The 20,144-nt window shown below is 44.4% G+C and overlaps 1 protein-coding gene across 3 annotated transcripts in view; it reads left to right on the top strand.

The window, feature by feature from the left end:
- Nucleotides 1-20,144, top strand: part of LOC148511682 (protein kinase C delta type-like) — an 89,640-nt gene that overhangs the window by 4,067 nt on the left and 65,429 nt on the right. For 2 of the 3 annotated variants that reach the window (XM_088482820.1, XM_088482817.1), the window contains exons 2-3: nucleotides 12,247-12,589; nucleotides 13,893-14,001. The gene's annotated coding sequence lies outside the window, so the exon portion shown is untranslated. Of the gene's footprint in view, nucleotides 1-12,181; nucleotides 12,590-13,892; nucleotides 14,002-20,144 lie in introns of those variants that run through there. The other variant, XM_088482818.1, reaches the window with a different exon arrangement.

Below are 20,144 nucleotides of genomic sequence, written 5' to 3'. Positions count from 1 at the left end.
TAATGTTATCTGAAAGATATGCAAGCCTTTTAATAAAGTAAAATACACCAGTCTTACCACACTGTCAGTGACAGTGGCGGAACTCCCGGAGACAATGGAGTCATCTGCCGCCGGGCGCCAGCCCTGAATGGGGCACCTGGCTCCATTGTTCCCGGGAGCTGCATGGAGAAGGAGTGCCGCTGATCGGCGCTCCACCTCCATTGGCGTAACTGCAGGGGGTACGGTCACACCCCCAGCACCCTCCATTTTCCGGGCGCCCGGCTCCTATTCAAACCCCCGGCGGCAGCCGGAGGATGGAGCTCCCTCCGTCTTCCGGGTCCCGCAGTGTACTATGGGAGTGACGCCATAACGTCACTCCCATAGTGCCGAGGAGCGGACGCCGGGGACGGAGCTCAGGAGTGAGCTCCGTCTTCCGGGTCCCGCAGTGCACTATGGGAGTGACGTAATGACGTCACTCCCATAGTGCCGAGGAGCGGATGCCGGGGATGGACGGCAGCAGCACTGGAGAGGGAATAAAAGTAAGTGTTTTTTTTTTTTGTGTGTGTGTGCGCGCGGGGGGTGGGGGGCAACTACTGGGGGCAACTACAGGGGGCTCACTACTGGGGGCAACTACAGGGGGCTCACTACTGGGGGCAACTACAGGGGCCTCACTACTGGGGGCAACTACAGGGGGCTTACTACTGGGGGCAACTACAGGGGCCTCACTACTGGGGGCAACTACCGGGGGCTCACTACTGGAGGTATTGCATAGGGGGACCATTGCTGGGGGGCACTACATAGGCGGACACTGCATCATAGGGGGACCACTACTGGGGGCATTATATAAAAGGAACTGCATAAGGGTGGCGGCGGCAGCTGGGACTGGCATAGGTGCTGGGGGGGTGGTACATTTTAGTTTCGGGGGGGGGGCACCAACATTTTTCTTGCCTCTGGGCATCTGGGATGAAGTTACGCCGCCACTGGTCAGTGATGATGCAGGCAGGTCTTCTTGATCACAGTGCTGTGGATGCATCAGGGGTGGAAGGATGGCGTCTGTAGCCAGCCATCCTTAGTCCTCAGCAGGGCTGCCATCAGAAATTGCGGGGCCCGGTACTGACAAGATAGGCAGGGCCCCCCGGGGGCAGAGGTGGGAGGAGCTACACTGGGGGGATCAATTGGTGCCTTTAAGAATTCACAAACTTTGCGCTGTGGTTGGTGTTAGATTGACATGCTAATATATATATATTACACTGAAAAGGCTGAATCCACAGAAAGAGCTAGAAGGGTAAAACACAGGGCAAGGAAGGCTGGCTGGATGGGGGGGCAGGGAATGCTGTCTGGACAAGGGAGGGAGGCACAGTGTATGGAAGGCTGACGGACTAGGGGCCACACAGTAGGCTAGCTATACTTGGGTGGGGGGCACAGGGCAGAGAAGGCTGGCTGACTCCGGGGGCATGGAAGACTGGCTGAACTAGGGGGGGGAGGCACAGGGCATGGAAGGCTGGCTGATAATGGGGGAGACAGGGAAGGCTGTCTGACTGGGGGGACAGGGAAGGCTGGCTTAACTAGTGGGTAGGCACAGGCAGAGAAGACTTGCTGACTAGGGAGGTATAGGGAAGGCTGGCTGTCTAGGGAGAAAGCACAGGGCAGCAAAGGCTGTAACAGAGGAGAGGGGGGGGGAGCAAGGCAGAGAAGGCTGTCTGAAACAGCGGGTGGACAGGGAAGGCTGGCTGGAAAAGAGGGGAGAGCACATGGCAAGGGAGTACCTGTTTTTCACGGACTTTTCAGCTGGCTGTGCTGGTGCAGCCAACCAGGTACATTAAGTGCTGACTGCTTTTCAAAGATGGGGGCACGGGTGGCAGTGGTGCCGCGACGGCAGCCAGGAACATCAGTCCAGGAGAACTTCTAAACAGCTCTGACGGCATTTCAAAAGCCGGCATCGAGCTAATCACAGCTCCCGGACCAGCAGCCAATCGCGACCATCATCATGGACGCTCGCATAAGCTGTGGGTGGTAACCCACAGCTATGCGAGCGTCCAAGAGGCCACTCCAAGTTTAGGTAGGAGGGCCCTGATTCAGAGCGAGTACTCTGGTCAGAGCGTCCTGCTCTGAATCAGGCCATCAGCCCCTTCCTCTGCCCCCAGCCCCTTCCAACGCATTCAGGCCCTGATTCAGACCCGCTTCCGAGCGCTATGCGCTCGCAAGCGGGTCGATGGTCGGGCAGTGCGCTCGCGCAGCGTGCGCAAGCCCCGGAGCGAGGGAGAACTTCACTCGCTCGGGGCTCACAGCAAAATGGGGCGTGATGTCAGTAGTGAACTTCCTGCTCTATTAGAGCAGGAAGTTCACTGGGCTTTGCGGTGGACGAGACCCTACCACAGGGTGGCAGATATGGGTACCGGCGGTCGCGGCTGGAGCATTTCAGTCAGCTGTCTGTGGCCCCACGCTTTGTGCCGGTCTGGACTTCGGGGCCCGGTACGGGTGTACCCTTAGCCCCCCCCCCTGTCGCCGGGCCTGCTTGCGTGATCGCACTTTATAATGCTTGTTCTAATGCGGCAGTTTCCAAACTGTGCGCCGTGGCACCCTGGTGTGCCTCGTGATACTTGCAGGGGTGCCTCAGGTTGGTGGTCCAGCACCAAAACAAATTCTTTATGGTCAATGTAATGTAAATATGTGAAGAAACAGAAGCGCAAAACTGTCCACCACCACATAACTGAACCTAAGGATGACATATACTGTAAGCACAATTTACTACTTCACTACATTTTTTTCAGAATTTCTCAATAACAAACCTTTGGCTTAGGGGTGCCTTGAAAACAATGCTGATACACTAGGGCGCCGTGATTCACAAGAGTTTGGGAACCACTGCTATAATGGAAATATATGGGGGGTATTTATCAAATCTGGGAGAGAAATAAAATTGTAAAAAAATCAATTACTAACCAATCAGCTCGTAACTATAATTTTATAAACACAACCTGCAAAATGTAAATTGGAAGCTGATTGGTCAGTACTTTATATCTCACAATTTTATCTCTCCCAGCTTTTATAAATACCCCCTATAGTCTGCTAAAGGCGAAGACCACATCAACTGGTTGTTTATATTTAGAGAAGGGTCTGCGTGAGAAACCATGCAAAGATGTCCTCTATATACTGGATGAAAGTCTTATGTTCTCTCTCCATTGTTTCTGTGTAGCGAGCCTCATACCAATTTGCTCTAAAATCTCTGTTTATTTTCCTACTTTGCATGTTGAATTAGACAATGCATTTTCGTTTTTTATATTAGATTGTTATTTTTTTTAGAAAGTTCTTTGCAGTCAGGGAGAATTCCCTCTGGGGTAAAATATTTACAGCAACAGGGTCCCAATTTTCCCTGGAGAAATCAAGTTTGTGAATAAACTCTTCTAGGCTGACAAAACAAGTTATCCCTTTGTACACTCATATGCATCTTTAACTAGCCACAAATGCAGAGGATGAGGCAGCTATCTTAGGCATTATCAGTTGCTGTTCTATGTAACCATTAACATGTGTCTGCCCCATTGTAGCTTAAAGTCTAAATTTACTACCACGCACAAGTAGTCTTCCCACCAGGCTGTTTTAGTGGGGCTTCACACCTTGCCCATTTTGAAAGTGCTGAAATGCGCCCCCCTGCCCTTATGGTGGCGCCCCGCTGAAACAGCCATACCCACCCACAGTGCACCCATGAAGAGCTCTGTGCTTTTCATGCATCCACAAAAGGGACCCTAGTTTTTTTGGGAGGATGAAAATCTGATGCCGTACAGACAGCGGCTCAAGTCTGTCTAGGTGGAAATGTAGACCGTAACCTTACACTGTAATATACTGTAGGAGGTGTATGTACTGTATTGTTGAAGGCTTTTCCTAAACAATAATTAAAACAATGAATAATTATAGGAGTTGCTAAACCAAAGATTTTATTTAACCACACTATTACGCTCTCAGCTGTGGTATTTATGTTTAAATAGCTGTCTGCTTCTCGTGCTTCAGCTAGTAGTCTGTATGTGCATCCACAGAAGCAGAAGTTTATTTATGCTTTTCTTTACTGCTGTTAGAAACTTTTTGTCTACTGTAGCCATGTCTTACCACACAGATAGTAATTGGAATCTCTTTCAAGCGCTTTAGATATTAAACTGCTAATTGTTAGTTTGTAATTTAGTGAAAATTTTAAAAAAATGTAACAAACAAACTCACACACTAGGTAAAGGAAAAGGATGCGAGAGGTCAGGTAGGCCACGTCATACACAGGCAGAAGCACAAAATCAGCAGGTGAAACATTAAAACTGATAATATGGTCAAGGCAAGCAGGGGGGACAATGGTCAAGAACAAAGCGTATTTCAAAAACAGTAATTCAGTAGGACAATAGCACGCAGAGGTCAGAAAACAAAACATATAATGGGTGTCTAAGTGATGGCAGGCACTTTTACATTAAGGTGCATTCATATTCCCACCCATGTTGCATATTCTTAAGAGGGTTAAGCCAATGTAAGCATACAATAATGCGAATAACAGGGAAACATAGTGCAAACATCAGTGAGTATTTATGAATTTAGTGGGCCTGTGTGGGAGAATAGTGCTCCTCCTTCCCCCTTAATATGTTACAAGTGGAGCATGGTGGGGAAGGCATATGTGATGTATTCCTTCCCAACTTTCCCCTTGTCCTATATAGGCTCCCCCACCATTCTCCCTTTGTGATGTCTGCCTCTCCCCACACACAAACCTCACAGCTGCAGGGTCCAGTTGAGGAGGTCTCTCACCTTCACGGCAGCTCCCACCTCTGTTGTTTCATGTGGGTAAGAACACTGGGAAGACCACCAGTGTCACCCACTGATGATGTCACTGGCACATTCTGTCCAAATCATGAAGTAGGAGTGTGAGCTGCTGCTGAGTTGTGCCAGTACATCACTCTAACTTCTCATTCATCTAACATCACAGCAGGGAAAGAGCAGCTGGCAGGGGCAAATTGCGAGAGCAAGACATACTCTCTCAAAATCAGGACTGTCCTTCTAGAACAGGACAGATGGCAGATTGTCAGGCTTTCTCCTACCCGTTCTTGCAGCTTTGTCTACCTGCTGCTGTTAAGCTCAGTTGCTGCTTGGCCAGTTCCTGGAAGGTTGGTACCCAATTTAGAAAAGCAATAGGAACTATTCACCTGCTGCAAGTGAACACTTTAGGCCTCCCTCTTTCCAGCATTAAATCAATAGCAATCACAATTAAAAGGCCTCCTTTCAATCTTTAACACACATTTTATATAGAGACTCCATATAACATTATTAGCCCCTACATTATATTAATAGCACGCATTAATCTCAAATTAAATTAAAAGGCCCCACATTTAATAAAAGGAGACTCCATATTATGCTAATAGCCTCACCTGGTGATAACTTCTATAAATAGCTTTCACCAGTAGTCACATTACTTTAACAGTGTTCACCCACCCCCACACTACATTAATAGTCACACCAACACATTATTTTAACACTCTACACCCACAACCACACATACATTAATAGCCCCACCACACATCACAAGAACTAGAAGTGTCTCAAAGGGAATTCAGATACTTTTTTTTTTTCACTGAAGGTATCCAACAATGATGTAGCTTGTTCCTTAAATACAGTTTAATTTGAGCAATTTCTGTGTATCCACCTGATATTACGCAGCAAACTTTTATTATGATTGCTATTAAAATGTTTATTATTATCCACTACTTTGTATAAAGTATTTGTAATTATGCCATATTTCACTGGGAGAGTGATATCCCGGAGGTTGATAATAGAGGGGCAATGAAGGAAAGGTGATAAGGGTTAGTGGCCCTGATTCAGAGCCGGACGCTCTGACAGAGCGCTCGCTCTGAATCAGGGCCATCCTTTTTCATTTTTACAGCTATAGCGAGCGGCCTGAATCAGGGCTGTCCTTCTTCACCCACAGCTATAGCGAGCGGCCAGGGGGCTTGCGACGAGACCCTTGTGGTAGGGTCTCGTTGCCGCAAGCCCTGGAGTGCTTTCGGCTCTATCAGAGCGGAAGGCACTCCCACTGACATCACTTGTGATGTCAGTGGGGCCGGCCCCAGACGGTAGGCGTTCCCATGGGAACGCCTCTGTCTGGGCAGCCACGCCCACCAAAGGGGGCTTACTGTCACTCAACATCGACAGCACGCCCCCTTTGGTGAGAGACCCGGAGCGACGGTTTGCCCGTCGCTATCCAGGTCTCGCGCATGCGCACGACCGAGCCGCCTCCGTCGTGCGCATGCGCACTGGGCCAACATCAACCCGCTTGTGAGTGCTTAGTGCTCGCGAGCGGGTCTGAATTAAGCCCAGTGTTCAGATATTTAGCAAACACAGTGACTGAGCACATCTACTTTTCAAATCAAGAAGAGGTCACATATGTATCGCCCCGCAGAAGAGCAGGTTTGCTGCAAACTCGCCATCCCAGATGTAACATTCTTCAAGGGACCCCATATAAGCATCGGCAAAGCTCGGAGCGAACCTGGTCCCCATTGCTGTACCTCCTGTCTCTAAAAACATACTGAATATAGCAGGAAATACTTCTGATGAAAGTGGCATTTAAACTGCTGAAGAATCAGCAACATAACGGCAAGGCAGTGCCTCTAACATAATATTTTAATACTCCAACAGTTTCAGATAAAGTCATGTACTTTTATACTCTTTTATTACCTTACTCGGGCAGTCTTATCACAACAAAAGCACTGTGAACATCTGCTGCTTACGGAACAGACGTAGACGGCTGCACTGCAGACTTTGCATTGGAGAACCTGGTTATCACCATTACTGGATAGGATTGTTTGACCCTTACTATAATTTAGGCTCCTACATTCTGTGTATACTAAGTTTGCAGACTGTTCCCTTCTGATTGAGATGTATAATATTGTGAGAGATACAACTAACACAGCCATTACAGGGATTGGCATGCTTGGGATAGATATAAGAGCATTCTTAAGAAGAACTGAAGATGACATAGGGTTGAGGTTATCTAAAGGTAAAAAAGGCAGACTAGATGGGCCAAGTGGTTCTTATCTGCCATCAAATTCTACGTTTCTATTACTCTTATGGTTGTTTTTTTTTACATTCAAAGGTACTGAAGTAAATGTTTATTCCTTTTACAACTTTACATATATTTATTTAGGGAACCAAATATGTACAGCCGACGATTAGATGGATAAGGATTTAGTTTGCAACAGACTGGAGCTCTCACAGTTTGCATGCCACGACCCTTCATTTGGGCGACAGTGTAGGGGAAAACTAAGGGAGAAGAACAAGTGTGTGTGTGTTCTGCTGAAGCTGGGAGTGCTTTAACCTGGAGAAACGCATCTAGGAAAAGAAAGGAAATTGCATGGGCACAGATATCTCCTATTCCATTTGACCCACTGGATGCACCTATTACCAGACAGCCGGCAGATGTCGGAGTGCTAACTACTAGTGCAGCTGTATCCATAGCACTGCCTAAAGACGGAGTTGTAACTTCTTTTACACACCTGACGGGGTCTCTGGACGCCTGGACAGCCTAGTTCTGCTGCTGGAAATATTGCACAGACACAGCACTGCCAACTGCCGTTCCCGGCTTAATAAGCAGCCCACCGGCAACTGCAGACAGACTCCATGCTACTCCACCCCCATCAGACTTTTTACATTATTCCTGATCACTGCGGCTGCAGCTGCTGTTATGGTTTCTCCTGCAATTTACTATTGTGTACATACAAGAAGTGTGCAACACAGTGAGAGTACTATTATTATACATTGTGGACACTTAGAAGGGAGAAACTATATAAGATTTCTGCATTCAATCCCACTGTGTCCATATCCACTCTCATATGAACTTGCACCCCCATTAAGGCTGCTGTCTTTGTATAATAGAGTGTTATTGTTTGCCTAAGCTGAATATTGCACCGATTTTTATGTATATTAATTTTACATTTAATAAATATTTTTAAATAGTTATGGTCACTTATTCAAACTAACACTCCACTTTTCCATATTTTGCACTATATTAGCAGGTTGCAGAACCTGCCGTGTGAGTAGCCTGTTTGATTAAGATATACTAATTGGTTGATAAGCGCACCTCTCTTTATTCTTCGTGCTTTACAGATATGCCAGATTAGTGATTGGTCTGACAGTTTTGGGGGTGTCTAAGTCCACAGACACCCCCAGGTGTGGGTTTGGGAACATGATTGTAGTGTATAAAAGGGAGATGGACTTGTACCTACTGGTTTATATATGCACTTCCATTCAAAAGGAAAGAGGAAACACATTTTGGACATTTTACATTGAGCTAGTATAAAGATTTTTAGCAAAATATATTGAAAATGTAGTGCGGGAGGTTTATCATACCATATGCACACATCATGGAAAGATTTTTGGGTGAAGTCCAATAATGTGCATAAGCGGTAGCACAACCCCCTAGCAGATGTTTCCAAAGGGGTGTTAGGGGAGATGGGTAATGAACAAGATGAAGCAGTTTGTTCAGCTGCCCTGGAGGCCCAATGTCAATTAAACAGTAGGAATAGTATGTACTGGGTCTGGCTTGAGACGCTTCGATACCAGGGGTAAAAACCATACTACCTGATCTCTAGTTAAGGCAGTTTCAATATCAACCCACATTTTTATTTTTGTTTTTACAACCTACGATTGTGCCAATTGGGTAACTCAATAATAATTTTCAAAAGACCCAAATCTCTATTATTCCTCGCTTTTCTTCCCCTGCCAGACAAATGTGTCACATGTCCATAGTAGTAGTCTGAGGAAAGACATTGGGTCTTTCACCGCTATTATTTAGAATGATTATTAGGGCCTGGACCATAGGGCCTATTTCTAGCTATGTCAGCATTATGAATGCTGATATTCTGCCTACATCCCCATTTGTAAATGCTGCATATTTCCAGCATCAAAAAAACATGAGGCTCTGAAGCTGTGAAATGCAGGTCTATGGACATAGGGCCTGATTCTGTAAGGATCGTAATTGCAAAGCTGCACGCAGGCTATAGATATATGATGCATGCACCCAGGGAGCTTTGCAATTGAGATCCTTGCAGATATGGCAATGCATCAGGAGGCATCACGCCCCCTGTGCATTACTTAATCAAGCTGCGTTGTTCAACTCAGCATTGGTTAATCTGCGTACCATAGGCTCCTGCAGCCGGCCGCTGCAGTGTAAAGGAAGAGGCCAGAAAATCTCCATCACCCGTTGGAGATCCTGGCATCTTCCCTCGCCCCCAACGGCAGCAGACTGTCAATCACTGACCGTCTGCTGCCAGTTTGCAAGCGTACTCACATACCTGTTCTGCACATGCGCAGAACAGGTCTGGCGCCTGCGCAGATTCCCAATCAGGCCCATAGATTACTTTTCTAGAATTATTGTATGAGAAATGCTTCTTACCCATCTGTCGTGAGAAATATTTTACATATCAAGTGTTAGTGGTCTAGGGCCTGATTCAGAGACGTACAGTAATGCATACACAACTGCATACTCTCACGGAACGCAGTTGCTAAAATATGCTAATGCAGCAGAGGCAGATCTTGTAGTGAGATGCCCACCGGAGCCATCGTAGCTACCCGCAACTGCGTACACGCCCAGGAAACGGCCCCGGAATGCCCGTGTTTTGGCCGGAACTCCCTGTAACCACCCACAAAACGGTCTCTTCCTGTCAATCAATTGCGAGTGAATCCTCACAGCCACCGCAATCACAAATTAATTTGCACCGCTTGTGCAATGCGGCTGTGATGCATGCGCAAGCCACCGATAATCGTTCAACTGCGTAAATATCTGAATACTGTTCAACTATGAATCAAGCCCTAAAATTTACAATTTCTAGGTCTGTCGGGGTCCTGGTCCTTCAGCCCAGAAGTTGTTATTTCTCACTGGTTTTCGGCTAGTGTCGCTAATTCTATGTGCTACAATTAGTGGTAGCCATTGCAATGAATTCAAAATTATTTAAAATTCTGATTATTCTGCATAGATTTAGAAACACTATAAATATTCTGCTTAAGATATACAGTATGTTAATAATATTTGCTGTAGAGCTGAATGTCATCAAATTCAAAAACTGTACATTGGATGTTTTGGGGAAGGGTGGAGTGTCCTGTGAATATATACAGTCAGGTGCATAAATATTGGGACATTGACAGAATTTTCATATTTTGGCCTCTATTGACCACCACAATGGCTTTGAAATGAAACAAACAAGATGTGCTTTAACTGCAAACTTTCAGATTTAATTTGAGGGTAATTACATCCAAATCAGGTGAACAGTGTAGGAATTACAACGGTTTCTATATGTGCCTCCCACTTTTTAAGGAGCCAAAAGTAACGGGACTATCAACTCAAAAGCTATTTTATGGACAGGTGTGGGCTATTCCCTTGTTATTTCATTATCAATTAAGCAGGTAAAAGGTCTGGAGTTGATTCTAGGTGTGACATTTGCATTTGGAATCAGTTGCTTTCGACTCTCAATATGTGATCCAAAGAGCTGTCACTATCAGTGAAGCAAGCCATCATTAGGCTGAAAAATCAAAACAAACCAATCAGAGAGATAGCAAAAACATTAGGTGTGGCCAAATCAACTGTTTGGAACATTCTTAAAAAGAAAGAATGCACCGGAGAGCTCAGCAACACCAAAAGACCCGGAAGACCATGGAAAACAACTGCGGTGGATGACAGAAGAATTATTTCCCTGATGAAAAAAAACCCCTTCACAACAGTTGGCCAAATCAAGAACAGTCTCCAGGAGGTAGGTGTATATGTGTCAAAGTCAACAATCAAGAGAAGACTTCACAAGAGTGAATATAGAGGGTTCACCATAAGATGTAAACCATTGGTGAGCCTCAAAAACAGGAAGACCAGATTAGAGTTTGCCAAAAAACATCTAAACAAGCCATTACAGTTCTGGAACAACATCCTATGGACAGATGAGACAAAGATCAACTTGTACCAGAGTGATGGGAAGAGAAGAGTATGGAGAAGGAAAGGAACTGCTCATGATCCAAAACATACCATCTCATCAGTGAAGCATGGTGGTGGTAGTGTCATGGCATGGGCTTGCATGGCTGCCAATGGAACTGGTTCCCTTGTATTTATTGATGATGTGACTGCTAACAAAAGCAGCAGAATGAATTCTGAAGTGTTTTTCGGGCAATATTATATGCTCATATTCAGTCAAATGCTTCAGAACTCCTTGGACGGCGCTTCACAGTGCAGATGGACAATGACCCGAAGCATACTGCAAAAGCAACCAAAGAGTTTTTTAAGGCTAAAAAGTGGAATGTTATGCAATGGCCAAGTCAATCCCCTGACCTGAATCTGATTGAGCATGCATTTCACTTGATGAAGACAAAATTGAAGTGAAAATGCCCCAAGAACAAGCAGGAACTGAAGACATTTGCAGTAGAGGCCTGGCAGAGCATCACCAGGGATGAAACTCAGCGTCTGGTGATGTCTATGCATTCCAGACTTCAGGCTGTAATTGCCTGCAAAGGATTTGCAACAAAGTATTAAAAAGTGAAAGTTAGATTTAGGATTGTTTAGTTTGTCCCATTACTTTTGGCCCCTTAAAAAGTGGGAGGCACATATAGAAACTGTTGTAATTCCTACACCGTTCACCTGATTTGGATGTAATTACCCTCAAATTAAATCTGAAAGTCTGCAGTTAAAGCACATCTTGTTTGTTTCATTTCAAAGCCATTGTGGTGGTGAATAGAGGCTAAAATATGAAAATTCTGTCAATGTCCCAATAGTTATGCACCTGACTGTATGTATTTTGATCTATATGGCAATTTCTCTAAAGATAAGTACACATAAATTATTGTTAATGTAAAAACCTTGAGCTTTGCGTTTAGATTGTATTTATGAATGTAAGTAGTGTTCCACACATTTGCTGAGTCACAAGCACAATACATAAAACAGTGATCTGCATGGTTACCTGTAGCTGTTGTGCCCTGCGTTGCCTTTTCTTCCCTCTCCTAATTCCCTTCTCTCTCTCTCTCCATTTTCCTCCTATCTCTTATCCTGTCTCTTTCTCCCCGTTTCTCTCCTTCCTTATCTCCGTCTCTCTATTTCCCTGCCTCTCTCTTCCCAGTCACTCTACTTTCCTCTCTCACATTCATTCTTTCCCCTGACGTCTCTCTCTGCCTTTTTTCTTCCCCCCATTCAACCTCTCTTTTTTTTTCCTCTATCCCTATGTTCTCTGTCTCATAGTGAAAGTGTTTTTTTATTTAGTATCGCTCTTCCTCTTTTTATTTCAGGCAATACTAACACCAGTAACTGCTTTTTTAACATGTTTGGAAAAGCTCCCACAAAAAGGAGCGAAAACGATTAGAGGTAACCCCCACTTTGATGAACCCCAGAAGATTGTGCAATATCCGTGTGAGAGCTGCTTTTCACAATTACTGGTACTGGAGCCGTTCATTAAGAGCCAGAGCAGTGAGACACTTACCCGGCTATACACCAGCGCTGTATCAAGGGACAGCAGTCAGCAGCGTGGTGTGGGCCGAAAGGCAGCCGGAGGACACAGCTTCTTGCAAGTGAATGTGGCCAGAATGCATCATATAAGCAGCAGACGAGTGGAGCCACTGCTGAAAAACAGCTGTGAGTATACAGAAAAGCCACTGTTACAGTAGCAGTGCAGGTTATGGATTCCTCCTATAAGTGTCTTCTAAACACAAGACTACAGATTAATTGTTTTGGAGGATTATTACTCCAGTTTATTTATCCGGTGATATTAAGGATTAAAGTTGTGAGACATATAACATACTAATGATCTTATGGAGACACACAGACTAAAGATTACATTTTAATTATGTTACTAAACTATCCTGGGATCTGAAATTATTGCTCTGGGACTTTTTTTCAGCTAATGAAAGCTAGTACTTTTTAACAAAATAGTTTTTTATATAGATATAAACAGCAACCAGTTGCAGTGTGTATATTTTTATGTTTGTATATGTGTAAAAATAAAAATTGTGTGTGTATTTATATATATATATATACACACACATCAGAAAACGAGAGGCGGCACCCTGGAGACTAGTACAGACGGTGAACTCCAGACCAGGGTGTTATATTAAGTCAACGTTTCGGTGATCAAGTCCCCTTCCTCAGGACAACATATAACCACACAGTGGCCCTGATTCAGAGCCGGATGTTCTGACAGAGCGCTCGCTCTGAATCAGGGCTGTCCCTCTGATTTTAAGAGCGGCTTCCTGGCCGCTAGCATAAGTGTGTGTGACCACCCACAGTTATAGCGAGCGGCCAAAATGATGGTCGTGATGGTCAAGACCATCGCGACCATCGGGCTTGCGATGAGACCCTTGTGGTAGGGTCTAGTCTGCCGCAAGCCCTGGAGTGCTTTTGGCTCTATCAGAGCCAAAAGCACTCCCACGGACATCACTAGTGATGTCAGTGGGGCCGGCCCCAGACGGTAGGCGTTTCCATGGGAACGCCTCCATCTGGGCAGCCACGCCCCCGGCATGCCCACCAAAGGGGGCGTGCTGTCAATCACCATCGACAGCACGCACCCTTCGGTGCGAGACCCATAACGACGGCTTGGCCGTCGTTATTCGGGTCTCGCGCATGCGCACGACGGAGCCGCCTCCGTTGTGCGCATGCGCACTTGGCCAACATCGAGTGCTCGTGAGCGGGTCTGAATCAGGCCCAGTGTGCATAACAGTGTTTAAATAAGACATAACAGTCACACTTACCCCATCCCCCGATGTGTCCTGGTCCTGTCAGCTGGCAAATAATTGACACATATGTATATATACTGTATGTCATCTTATTTATCACTGGGATGGAAGTATTGTGCACTAGATTGTATGTGTCTGCACACAGACACCTTGCTTGATGACATCTGTACTCTGTATTCACTTGCTGTATATTTATTTTGATTTAGCTGTTACCATGGTCCCGGGGCGTGGCTTCCGACACGACGGAGGTGCTGCTGCCGGAGGATGCTGCTTGGGTTTGCCAGCTGACGGGACCAGGACACATTGGGGGATAGGGTAAGTGTGACTGTTATGTCTTATTTAAACACTGTTATGCACACTGTGTGGTTATATGTTGCCCTGACTTCATCCCGAAACGTTGACTTAATAGAATACCCTGATTTGGAGTAAAATTACCTCAGGATAAAAGAAGTAGGTATCCTATGACATCTGCGAAGCGGCAGTAAAAAGAAGCCAGAAGTTATAGACTGGCGGCAATACAGTGGCAGATACTCTGCAGGGATGACGAGACAATCCTTTCGCCAATCTTACAGGTGAGACAATCGGAGACACTGACTACTACAGAATCTCGACACGTGCCAGTAGGGGGCAGACTTCTGGAGTTCACCAGTGAGTGGAAATAGTCTATTTGAGACTGTTGGGTTCTGGAAGTATATCACAGGGATACAGGATAGCATTTTTAGATATCCCCAGAACACACAAATTTGTGGAATTAAGGGTTCTAGGGTCAACTATGGAGGTCATAGTCTTAGAAAACAGCATAAGGAAATTGATCACCTCAAAAGCTGTGGAATTTGTCCCACTGTCAGATGAGAAGAAGGGTTTTTATTCTCCAATTTAGGGGGTAGAGAAAGCTACAGGAAGAGTCCAACCCATTTTCCCATTTTAGATCTCAGACAATTGAACAAATGTGTAAAAGTAAAGAAATTTCATATGGAAACTGAAATCCATTTTGATGGGCATAAGACAAAATGATTTCCTAGTATCAATAGATCTAAAGGATGCCTATTTTCATGTTCCAGTATGCAGAAAATATCGAAAGTTTCTGACATTCTGCTTTCAAGGGAAACATCTCCAATTTACTTGCCTACCTTTCCGTCTGGCTAAGTTTCTGAGAACATTTACATAGGTATTGGTGACTCTTATATATTGCCTAAGAATGCATGATATAGCAGTATGGCCATATCTGGATGATCTGCTAATTACTGGAAGCTCAAGAGAGATAGTGAAAGAAGCTGTGCACAGAACCATAAGGTTTCTTCAGTATCACGGCTGGATAATGCAATTGGGAAAAGTCATTTATATTAGGCACAACAAATACAATTTCTGGGTGTGGAGACAGACACTCGAAAATACAATCTAGCACTGTTGGGAGAAAAATGTGCAAAGATCCGAAGTCTGGCGTCTTTAGTTCAGGTATGCTGCAGAATATCGTTACATCTAGGGCTACACCTATTGGGAATGATGTCATCTAATATAGATATAATGCCGTGGGCAAGAGGGAGAATGAGGAAGTTACAGTGGAACTTCCATTATCTTGACAGATATATCTACATTATGAAACAAAATATTCTCTAAGGTGGTGGGTAAGTACAAAAATAAACTCCAGAACAACATCATTGTCAGAGAAACAGGCTTTGGATCTGACTACAGATGCAAGCTCAACAAGATGGGGAGCACGTTTGTTAGCATTAAGTCTGCAAGGACTTTGGAATGCCAAAGAAAGGTTGATGTCCTCAAATTAAAAGGAAATGAGGGCAGTTTGGAATGCGATAAAGGGTTTCCAAGTTAACTTAAGAGGGGAACATCTAAAGATCTTTTTAGACAATATAGCAGTAGTGGCATATCTGAATCATCAAGGTGGTACCAAAAGCCGGGTTCTAATGGAAGAAGTCAACAATTCTGAAATGAGCAGAGGAACATCTCTGTTCCCTGTCAGCCATTCATGTATTAGGGAAGAACAATGTAATTGCAGATTTTCTCAGCAGACACAAAGTGCTACCAGGAGAATGGGAATTGGACGTCCAAGTTTTCCAGAGTATAGTGATGAGGTTTGGTCATCCACAAATAGATATGATAGCAACCCACCAAAACACAAAGGTGCAACGCGTTTTCTCCAGATGCCACTTACCATAAACAAGCGGAGTGGACACTTTATCTCTACCTTGGAAGTTCAAACTGGGATTTGTGTTCCCACCATTTCCAATGATTTATCGTAAAAGATCAGATGATAACGAGTAGAAGTGATAATAGTGCTTCCTTTTTGGCCAAAAAGAGTGTGGTTCCCAACAGTAGTGAGAATGGCAGTGGAAGATCCATGGATTTTACCAGTCACACCAGGTCTGTTACATCAATGGCCGTTGTTACATCCGAATCTTCAAAGTCTTCATTTGACGGTGTGGAAATTGAACGGGAACTACTAAGACAGAAAGGTGTGTCTGAACAAGTGATACTCTTTTGAGTACATAAGAAATTATATCTTCAGATATCTATTATAAAATCTGGAAAACATTAATATTTTGGGCTGGCTCAAGATTTGATGTGATGAAGGCTGATACACCTCAAGTGTTGCAGTTTTCTACATGATGGGTTTGAGAAAGGTCTGGCGACTTCAACCATTAAGATAAAAATAGCAGCATTAAGTATTTTATTGGATAGAAGATTATCCGAGGAGAATCTTGTAAAAATGTTCTGCCAAGCAATGAAAAAAATATGACCTCAAGTGAGATCGACCTTAGCCCCGTGGGATTTGAATCTAATACTGAATGCATTAATGGTAACTCTGTTTGAACCATTACATGACATCCCAATAAAGCTACTAACTTGGAAAGTGGTCTGGTCTTCCTAACTGCTATCACTTCAGCAAGAAGAGTTGGTGAACATCAAGCATTATGGGCAGAATATCCTAATAGGTAAGGTTGTCTTCAGGACAAATCCGAGTTTTTTACAAAGAAATTATTTTGCCATCATTTGTTCCACAACCAAAAGATGAGAAGGAAGAGAGAATACATACAGTATGTCAGATCTGGTGAAGGGGATTTCTGTCTATTTAGACAGAGTGAAAGAATTTCGGAAGACTAAACATTTGTTTGTCCTGCACACAGGTGCAAGGAAAGACAGAGCACCCACAAAATAGACCATCGCAAGATGGATTAAACAATTGATTAGGTTTATCTATGAAGAAAACTGGAGTAAAGCTCCAGAAAATCTGAAGGCACACTCGACTAGGGCAATGGCGGCTTCATGGGCAAAGAAGGATGGAGTATCTGTGAAAGACATCTGTGCAGCAGCTACCTGGTCATCTGTTCATACCTTCTCACGGCATTCTGCTTGGATGTGTCAGAAGCCCACTTTGGAAGTCATGTCCTTAGAGGGGCAGTAGCTTGAATAAATTCAGTAATTTAAGTATGATTGTTGCTGTTTACTATTTATTCCCCTTCCATATATATTGTGTTTTGGTATATCTCAGTGTAATGGCTGCCATGAAGTAGGAAGAAGAAAGTAGCCAATTATAACTTACCGGTAATATAATTTCTTCTAAGTACTTCATGGCAGCCTATAATTTACCCTCTCTAATGTGTTTTTTCCTTAAGAGGTGAGGTGACACTGAAAAGACTGAGGAGGGATAAGGAGAGGGGACCTATATACCCAGTATATTATGGTTATATATAATTTGCTACTTTTGCTGGCCCCAACTTAAAAAACATTGTGGCGTCTCTGATTACACACAAACTGGCGTCAGCAGCTGTCATTATGCTTATAGACAGGAAGAATGTATATTACAGAGATAAGCAGGTCTTTTATATTTCGGTATAAGGCAATTTTTTTTCACCTGTTTGTATATATAAACACTGGATTATATAATGAGGGTTACTAAAATTAAACTCAGCGGCTAATAACCCACACCGCACAGGGAAATGCTATTCAATTAAAAGCATTTTCCCCGCAGAGAAAACCAGGGATTACCTCGCGTTAACTCACTGATTTCGTGTACAGTGAGAAATCAATGGATTTTCCCCATGTGTTAACTCCCAGAGAGTGCCTTTTCTCATGACCTTTTCTCGTCCACCTCTGTAGTTTAACATGGTGCGTGTAATTAGATTTCCCCCTATATCTGTATATTTGCTTCCATGGTTATTTTCCTCAACTTGGGACACTTTGGGGGTGATTTAATTAAGCGTGCTGTTAATAGCGCTGGGAAGAAGTTCCTGGAGATATTCAATTCAGCACTCTGTTAGGCCGACTAAAGGATTTATTATCTCCCCCTTATTAGGGTGCGAGGAGAAATTGCAGCACTAACAGCTTCGCTGTCTGCACTTTTGTCGTAAAATGACGGTTCTCGCGACTAAACAGTCGCTCTATCCGGCATTCTCCAAATGAAGTCCGAATAGACCAACTTAACAACTCGCTGAAATGAATAGTTCCGGGTACTCCTTCCCAGGGATATTCACAGCGCACTTAATTGAATCGCCCCCAGTGAGTTGAAATTAATCTAACAGAGGAGGACGTAAAGACAAGTTTACCAGTGAGCTAAAAAAAAATTATTTTGGGTAGGAGGCTATTTTGCATTGTAAATATGTATAATAATCTATTTTCAAGATACTACACAAGAGGGCACTGTCTTCATCCTCATTACCTAAATGTTACATTCCTTAAGTATGAATTGTGGTAATTACAGGATGGCTCCCACACTAACACAACAGCTGTACTGTAAGTGAGACTGTTGTATTAATATTAAGCACCTAGAACAAGATTATAGTACACTCATTTTCCAAATTCAAATGCAGGGCTACAGCTCCAAGGTAGGAAACTTAAAATCCTTCAAGCACTCCCCAATCTTTATGCAAATAAACCCCAACATTTGAATTCATATCAAAAACCTACAGGTTGACGTTCACTATTTTTACAGACATCTTGCTGACATCACAGGAATGAATACAGGAATGAATATCATCCATCACCAGAACTTGTCTTATACCCCTTTCACAATTGCTGCAATAACCCGGGTTATGCACGTGAGTGCGCAGCAACCCGGGGTACTGTGCAGTGTGAAAGTGCCAGATCGAAATAAGCCTGGTCAATCCGGCATTTCAACCCTGGTAATGAGCAAGTTTGAATACTTGTTCAACCCGGCTCGTGATGCAGTGTGAACGGGTAACCCGGGTCGATGCGACCGGGTCCCATTCACAGCATAGAAAGAACCAGTGCTGGCAGATGATCTCATCTCCAGCTCGGCACATGATGGCGGTGATGTCATCCACCTGTCAATAAGCCGGGTCGGGCTGCCAGTCTGAAAGGGGTCTCAGCCAGGTCGCCAGGGGCATATTTATAATGGGCGCAGGGTGTGCGGTGCACACGGGCCCCTGGGTTCAGGGGGGGTCCGCACCTCACACCCTGCACTCATATTATACTTACCTCTTTGAAGTCCCAAATCGGCGCCAGTGTCGGTGCTGTAAAATGCCTGGAAAATGGCTGACGCTGCCATTTTCCCGTAGTTTTACGCATGCACGGTACTGGTAAAATGGGAGGCCGCGGCCATTTTCCCAGTGACCTGCTCATGCGCTATAGACTCTGGGCACACTCTAGTGCACCGCACAGTGTGCTACCGGCCGCCGGTTTGAGAAGAGGGGGCCCGTGACGGAGACTGCACACGGGCCCCCTGCTCTCTAGAAATGTCCCTGTGGGTCGCACCCGGGATATATAATAACTAAATATCACAACCAAACTGTTGCTTGTAAGCAGATGAATGGAATCAGTAAGGAACAAAACCCATAGACTGGTTGAGATTTGGTTTTTACAGCGGTATATACAAAAGTAATGTGTCATGTGTGCACCCAGGTTACTGCATTTGTTGTGTACAAGTTCTAAACATTATTTTTCAGAATTGAGAACTGGTTTAGGGAAATTACTAGTCATACTTGTTCTTTGAACTATGAAACCTGTATGTGAAAATATCTCTAGGTGAAATATTTTCTGGAGCAGACGCACATTTATATTGAAACCTGTGTTTAGAAAAAAATGAACAAAACTTTTCTGCATTTTATAGAAAAGATTTTTTATGCTTTTTTTCCCCTTTGACTTTGGAATCCTGTACTACAGGTCTGTAGCCATGTACTCCCAATATTCAAGGGGATCCAGTCACAATGTCGACAGGCACCATGTCGACGCCCTCTTAATGTTGCCATGTGAAATGTCTACATTTTCAGAATGCCAATGGTTAGTTAGGGTTAGGCACTAAGGGCCATATTCAATATGGGGTGAAAAGTCTGAGGTCGGACTTTTCGCCCTCATCTCCGTTTTTTGCAGGGATAAAGTATCGGGCGCGTACCCGCTTATCCCCGCATTCAATTAGGATCCGGCGAAAACGGGACCCGGCGGAAAGGTAAGTATCGAAAAATCCTGTCAGTTTTTGGGGAAAT

This window comes from Taudactylus pleione, unplaced genomic scaffold, assembly GCF_031769625.1.
Source record: "Taudactylus pleione unplaced genomic scaffold, aTauple2 ptg000296l, whole genome shotgun sequence".
NCBI classification, from domain to species: domain Eukaryota; kingdom Metazoa; phylum Chordata; class Amphibia; order Anura; family Myobatrachidae; genus Taudactylus; species Taudactylus pleione.
Note: the sequence above shows the minus strand (reverse complement) of the source record. Positions and strands in the feature narration are given on the sequence as shown.